Here is a 7,516-nt window from a genome sequence, read left to right on the forward strand (position 1 = left end):
GATGTTTAGGGTGTTATTGAGGGCCGCCTCAGGACATGATGAGCAAAACTATGTTCAGAACTTTTTGTGAAAAGGGACTGAACCAGACAGGCTATTTTCAGCAGGAAACATGCATCGCAGACACCACGAACAGCTAAGCTCGGCCTCCCTCAGCTGTTTCCCTTGGTGGACCTTTCCCAAACTGCAGGGCTTCAGAGTTTGGTTGGTAAAAATGGTGGAAACTCCCTGTATAATGTATGCTGGTTAACCCGTCCCTGGCTGTTTTACATGCTCCCTCTGGGGTTTCCGGACCAGCTTAGCAAGAGTTTCTTCTGCCTGTGAGGGGATGTCCTCAGCTCTGCTGGTATGTTTCCTGTTGTCCTATCTGCATCTGATCTGTGCCTGGGGCAGGTGTGGGAGAAATAAAGAATCCATTCTGCAGCCTAGTCTTCCAGAAGTGATCCCTGGCCAGTGCCTGCGGCTTCCAAACATGCCAAATATGCAGGGCCAGGCTGAGGGGACAACTGTCCCCTCAGGAACGTACACGCTCCTAGTGGCACCAATGGGGAAAGCAAAGGAAAAGATCACGCAGCACTAAATGAGAGTGAGTCCAGCAGTGACAGCACTCAAAACCAATGTTTTACTTTTTGCATCTAGTGTAGGTGGGTATGCCCAAACCAAATCTTTGTATTCTCATCTGCCTTTAAAAAATGCTTTAAAATTAACATATATTAATTTCACACATTAATGAGTTTCATTATGACATTTTCTTTGTTTACCTTTTTTTTTTAGTTTTTATTTTAAAAGACTTAATTCACTTTATTTTTCTTGTATAAAACCCCTTATGTGGTGGCAACAGCTGGAGCCTGGGTCCTCTGAACAGAGACTCTGGTATGGGCTTTCACAAGACAGTCAGTGAATTCCTGATAAGGAGACTTGGTGATTCTTTTCCCAGGTCAGGGGTCAGGTAGCTGTAGGTCTTAGAGATGGCATCAAAGGTGGCCTTGGCAAAGTTGCCCAGGGTGGCAGTGCAGCCCCTGGCTGATGTGTAGCAGTCATCAATACCGGCCATCATCAGTAGCTTCTTGGGCACAGGAGCAGAGACGATGCCAGTGCCTCTGGGGGCAGGGATGAGACGCACCAACACAGAGCCACAGCGGCCTGTCACTTTGCATGGAACAGTGTGGGGCTTGCCAATCTTGTTCCCCCAGTAGCCTCTCCTCACAGGGACAATGGAAAGCTTGGCCAAGATGATGGCCCCTCGGATAGCTGTGGTTACCTCCTTGGAGCACTTAACACCAAGACCAACATGACCGTTGTAGTCCCCAATAGCGACAAAAGCCTTGAACCTGGTCCGCTGGCCAGCCCTTGTCTGTTTCTGTACTGGCATGATCTTTAGAACCTCATTCTTAAGAGATGCCCCCAAGAAAAAGTCAATAATCTCGGATTCCTTAATGGGCAGAGAGAAAAGGTAGATCTCCTCCAGGGACTTGATCTTCATGTCCTTAACCAGGCTGCCCAGCTTGGTGACGGGGATCCACTCCTTGTCTTCGGCTTTACCTCCACGAGCCCCACGGCCTCGACCACAGCCATGGCCTAGACCACGACCGCGGCCCCTGAGACCACTGCCGAAGCCTCCGCAGAAGCCGCCGTGGCCTCCTAATCCTGGGCCCCCGGGTCCTCCGGGCCCTCCCGCTGCACCGGCGTCATCCGCCATTTGGTGTTTTCCCGAAGTAGAAGAAGCTTGTTTTTGTTTTTTGACACAGGGTTTCTGTGTGTAGCTTTGTAGACCAGGCTGGCCTCAAACTCACAGAGATCCACCTGCCTCTGCCTCCTGAGTGCTGGGATTAAGGACGTGTGCCACCACAGCCTGGCTTTTGGTTTACCTTTTAAAGACTTGCTTATTTTTAATTTACAAGTTTATGAGCCTTTGTGAATTTATGCATACATGCGAGTGCAGTGCTCCAAGATGCCAGAAGAGGGTGACAGGTTCCCTGGAACAGAGGGTTGTCAACTTCTGTGTGGGTGCTGGGAACTGAACTCTGGTCCTCTGCAAGAGCAGTATGCTTAACTGTGGGTCCATCTCTCTAGCCCCATATAAAACATTTTCACATATGTGTATAATGTTATTTTGATCACACTCACCTCTACTACCTTATCCTCTCTCACCCCTCCCCCCCTTCTCTGCCCAACCAGGCCCCTTTTTTTCCTTTCCTTTTTTTTTTTTTTTTTTGTGGTGGGAGGCAGAGTTTCATTAGGGTTGCTTGCAAGGGTATGGGCTACTAAACAGTGGCTGTACACTTAAGCAACCACTAACTGCCTACAGATTCTTCTGGGTTCCTACGCCCCATCCCTCCCCATGAGCCTTTTTCTTTTTCTTTGTTTTTAGATGAGGCAATGACTCAGGACTTGAGAGAAGCCTTGTCTCAGCCCACAGGCATGCAGGCAGGAATGAGCAGGAACTACTACTGGGTCCTCTCCTTTTCCAGTTGCTGAGCCAGCTCCTTGGCGCTGGGACACATGCCTATGCCTTGTTCTCAGTTCAGTACAAGGATCTTGACACAGGACAGAAGGTCGAAGGGTACAGCAGCAGGGCAGGAAAACAAAACAAAAACAGGAAGGCCTGCTCTGAGATTTTCCATGGGAAGGCTGAGAAAGGCGTCCTGATAGAACAAGAAAAAGGAAGAGAAAGGGATGGCTCCAGTTCCCCAGAAGCTCTGGAGATTCAGTGAGAAAACAGCCTGTGGCCCATAGGCTCAGCATCTGCTTCATCTCCTTGCATCCCGGGAGGATGCTAAGAGATGTGTGTTTATAGGGAGGCTGCCCTGCCACTTCCCCTCTTTTCATCAAGAATGGATGACTTTTCAGAAAGGTACATGGCCAAAGAAAGGTCTGTGGGAGGAGGAAGCAACTTTGGGGAGTAGGAATTCCCACAAGAAAGAACGCCCTACTGCTGGCTTCAAAGTCCTAACCCACAGAAGAGGGAGAGCTGCAGTTCCTTCCCAGCTGTTTGGTCTCGGGTTCTTAGTTTAGACCCCAGTTTGAACGCAGTCAGAACTTTATGGACAAGGGAAGAATGTCCCAGTAGCTCTCCTGTGGCCTGTCTACCCATGAGTCAGGACAGTGCACTCCAGACAACCGCCAGAGGCCAAAGGACACCTTGTCCTTCACCACAGTTTTGTTCAAAATACACAGTAAGTGGGTGGCAGGAAGTGAGTTGCAGCAACCTCAACTGATGTGTGAAAGTTTCCAATTAGAAATTCAAAGAACTTGTCATTGTTTAATGGAAAAGTGAAACAAATTCTTTGTCTTGCTTCTTGACTATTCCTGGATGAGGGCTGGATCCATGGCAGGAACATAGGGGCCATTCATTCCCTGATATCTACAGGATATGATGTAATGGGAAGGAAGCCAATCATACACTTTGGTTCAGGACAAACAATTGCCTGGGCTAGGTTGAGCCCATAATATATTGTTAATAAAGTTTTATTGGTACAGACTGTGTCTGCTTGTATACATTTAATGCTGTTTTTACAGTACAAAGATAGAATTGAGTGGATGGCACAAACTGTGCATCTGAAGTCACCCTCCCCTCACTTTTGGTCACAGATTCTTAATTTTTCCTGTGTGAAGGACTCCTTTGAAAATACGGGGGTAGTTATATGCAAAGTGCCTATCAAAGAAATTTGTAATGTCCCGACTAAGAATGTCAGGTACTGTGTACACTCTCCCACAGGCTTGGGCTGATCTAGAATATTTAGGATCATCATGAGAATAGCTTCAGCGGGCGTGAAGGACATCTGATTTGACTCCTACACCTACCCACTGCAATGACAGTTATGATAAATAAAAATAACCTTGAATTACCAGCCAGAGGATGTGAGATCTCTTGGCTCTGTCACTTTACATTGTGTGACCTCAGCAAGTCATTTCGCTTCTCTGGTCATTGGTTCTCCTAGATGTCTGATGAGATATCAAAATAGATTTTGTTTATTTTAAAGAATTATCTTATGTGGCTGAGGTTTTCTTGTTTTTTGTTGTTTGTTTTTTGGTCTGAATGTGTGTGTGTGTGTGTGTGTGTGCGCGCGCGCGCGCACCATGTGCATACCTGGTGCCCTTGGAAGTCAGAAGAAGGCATTGGTTTCCTTGGAACTGGAGTTACAGATGGTTGAGAGCCTCTATGTAGGTTCTGGGAAGCAAACTTGGGTCTTCTACAAGAGCAGCCAGTACTCTTAACCACCAAATTTTCTTTCCATCCCCAGGGGAAGGTTGTTTTGTTTGGTTTGGTTTTCAGGAGCTACTTCTTCTATTATCACTAAGGCTCTAAAATTTGTTTCCGGACTTGAAGAGCTAGAGTGTTGTGATTTATATGTTTTCAAAACATTTGGATCTGTTTGGCTACCCAGAACAGTGGTCTGTGGTGCTTAATGTAGTTAATTCTCCAATGTCTGGAATCTGGGATTTGATTACCATATTGGATATTTGGCATTTGAGGTGAAAGCTCTGCCTGTCTACACTCTTGACCCTGGTCGTCTGTCCTGATCCATCCAGCTGCCACATGGGGGCTACTTAAGAGAGTATAGACACATGTGATTTATCCATTAGAACTCAGAAAAAATAACCAGAGCCTAGACCACAGGGACAGAGAATACACAAGGCCTATCTTGGACAGATATGACCTGTCAGGGAAACTTCAATTTCACATTGCTTTTGGCTTTTTTGTTTGTTTGTTTTATTTTACATATCAATCCCAGTTCCCTCTTCCTCCCTCCCTTCTTTCCTCCCTCTCTTCTTCCCTCCTTCTCCCTCCCCCCCCCCTCGCTGATAGCTGGAAAACATTGCTTGTGTTCTTAACGTGACTGGGTGTGTGCATACATATGGGGAAGACAGGGTCCAGTGCTGGTGTCTGCCTCAATCACTTCTCCATCTTATTTTTTGAGACAGGGCCTGTCACTGAGCTTTGAGCTCACCGATCAGATGCCAGCAAACATAGCATCTTCCAGTCTCTACCTACCCAGAACTAAGCACTGTGCTACACTTGCTTATTATGTGAGTTCTGGGGATTGGAACTCTGGTCCTTGTGCTTATCAGCATTAGTGAGCCATTTCCCCAGTCCCTGTTGTTGATTGATGTGTGGACTTCACTAGCAACCAGTTTTTGGGAACTTGCTGAATGTCATCCACACGGTCTGATCTGCAGGGGCTTGGATGACAGAGGTGACCTCAGTTCATAATTGCAAGGCTGCAAGAGGAAGCCCCATGGCCACTTGATGGCTCTGCTGTCTGCTGGATCCAGTCATTCTAACAGCCTGGGGTTTGAATGAGCTGACCTGTTTCCCTCCCTTGGCAACTGGGAGATACCAGCTTCACTTCAGACTGCTCAAGCAGGGGAGGCTGCACCCCGAAGATGCTGCCTGATGCTGCCCAGTGTAAGGGCTGATGGTGGAGGGGTTAAATATACAGTCCCCAGGACCTCCACTGAGGCCTTGTGTCACAGCGAGCAGGGGGCAGGAGAGGCCAGAGCAAGGAATTGCTGTGTCCAGGCCTGGCTTTGTGCAGCGGTTTCCTGCCTTACTAAGTGGCCGTTGCTCCGCTGGTGATTCATGATGTTTGGAAAGTGTGGCTGTGCTCTGAACAGGGAAGTGAAAAATAACACAGCCAAGGTCAAGGCAGGACAGGGCAGGACTGTTAGAAGCTACTCAGGGTCTAGAAAACACTGAGGGGGAGGGCCATAGTGAAGGTCTGGTGGGCCTGTGGCACAGTGGGCCTTGTGCTCTCCTTACATCTTTACAAGTGGTGGTCACCTGTCTGTCCTGGAAGCCACTGCTAGTCTTGGCTGAGCTGGGCTGGAGGAGGAAGTGGAGGGTGATTCAGCATTTGTTTCCTCTCTGAGTCAGAACCGGCTCCATTTCTGAGGTTGGAGCCAGGGGGCACTGTGTGGCCTTCTGTGCATTCTTTGAACTTGCAGTCAACAGAGAGGCTCTGCCCCCTAAGGCTGCTGCCCCTCCTGTGACCTTTTGGATGAGTAAGGGGATTAAGCTGGATCTTCCAGCCATGCCTCTAGCCAGACTCCCCTCTGACTCAACTGGAGCCCTGCCTGTGGTCAGTGGACAGGCAGTACAGGGCTAGGCTTCTGGGGCTGTGCAGAGTTCAGGACATCCTGGAGCTCTGAAGGGGCAGCTCGGTTTGAAGGCCCCTTCTGGGTGATGGAGGATGTAGCTGAAGCCACCCCTCTGGGCTTCACTTAACCCTTAGGTTGACAATATAGTACTAGGAGGATAAACACATGGTTAGGACAATCTCAGACAAGGAATCTCCATTGGTGATCCAGAGCTGGCCATAGTGGGCAGTCACTTTTGTCATCTAAAACCTGTTCTAAAAGCATTTCCACATGTCCAGGTGCTAATTGCCTCTGCCCAATAGTTCCTTGGTGCTATGATTACCCACCCAATAGAGACTTGGAACCCCCCTTCGAAATGCTTGTGTGGCCCACCATCATCTTAGTGTTGTGTTCTTTCAGCACATTCTTCTCACGTCTTCTCCCTTCCATACACACACATGGTCAGTGGGTGCAGCTTAGGCTAGCATCGGTCACCCCACAGTTAGTGAGGACTTGTAGCCACATGTAAGAGTGATATGAGTTGATGTAGTTGGTGGTTCTAATGGGGACTTTGTGTGACCCAGGCCACCTGCAGCGACAGGCAGGTCAGGGGCTCCTTTTCCTCTCACTCCAGCTTCCTCTGAACTCTGATTTCAATCACTAGTCTTTGAGAAACTTCCTCCATCTAGGTAGGTGACGCACAAGATGGCGGCTTTTGATATCACCCATGGCCTTTGCTGGGAGTGGCTAAGAGTTCAAAGTCCCAGACATGGCCTGGATGGCCTTTGCTAGGGCCAGGCAAGTGTCAGTGGCCCCTCATGGTGGTGGTATGGGGACTGCATATCTAACAATTGCTCAAATTCTGGCTCTGTGATGAGCAGGTCTCTGTCTCAGGCAAGCAGTTGCTAGGGTGACTAATTCAGACTATGAGGCTCTTCCTGCATCCCGGCATGAAGACGTGGCTTTCTTGCCTCTGTTTGGTTTACCCAAGTCCAGCAATGAGGATGGGCTTGTTCTGTCCTCCAAGCCATTAGTTCCTGGGAGGATGTGGTGGTGGGTGCAGCTCTCTTTCTGGAGGCATATGCTTCAGGTAACAACTATGTGATGTTTCTGAGCAGAATTCCTTGAAGAGTGGACATCACGACCAAACGGAAGAACAAAAGAACAATTCTCAGAAGCACAGCAAAAGCGAAACCAAATAAAAGCCCCATAAAAATCCCTACGGGGCAGAGGAAATACCAGCTTGATGCCTTTTGTGCCTTGTGCTGGGTCATAAAGGGCAGCTTAGCCAAGAGGTGGTGGTGATGTGGCAATGTTTGGACTTGAGAGAGAATGTTCTGGAAAACAATAAAAGGCAGCACCATGGATCTATGTGCTTGCATGGTGACTGGTGGCAACCGGGAAACTGTTTCATGGCCAGGGTGTGTGTGTGTAGAGT

The 7,516-nt window shown here is 48.4% G+C and overlaps 1 pseudogene; it reads right to left on the minus strand.

Moving 5' to 3' along the window:
* Positions 1-787: 787 nt before the first annotated feature.
* LOC127234512 (40S ribosomal protein S2-like) lies at positions 788-1,717 on the minus strand (annotated as a pseudogene).
* Between the last annotated feature and the right edge of the window lie 5,799 nt (positions 1,718-7,516).

The sequence above is a fragment of the Phodopus roborovskii genome, unplaced genomic scaffold (genome assembly GCF_943737965.1).
Source record: "Phodopus roborovskii unplaced genomic scaffold, PHOROB, whole genome shotgun sequence".
NCBI classification, from domain to species: Eukaryota; Metazoa; Chordata; class Mammalia; order Rodentia; family Cricetidae; genus Phodopus; species Phodopus roborovskii.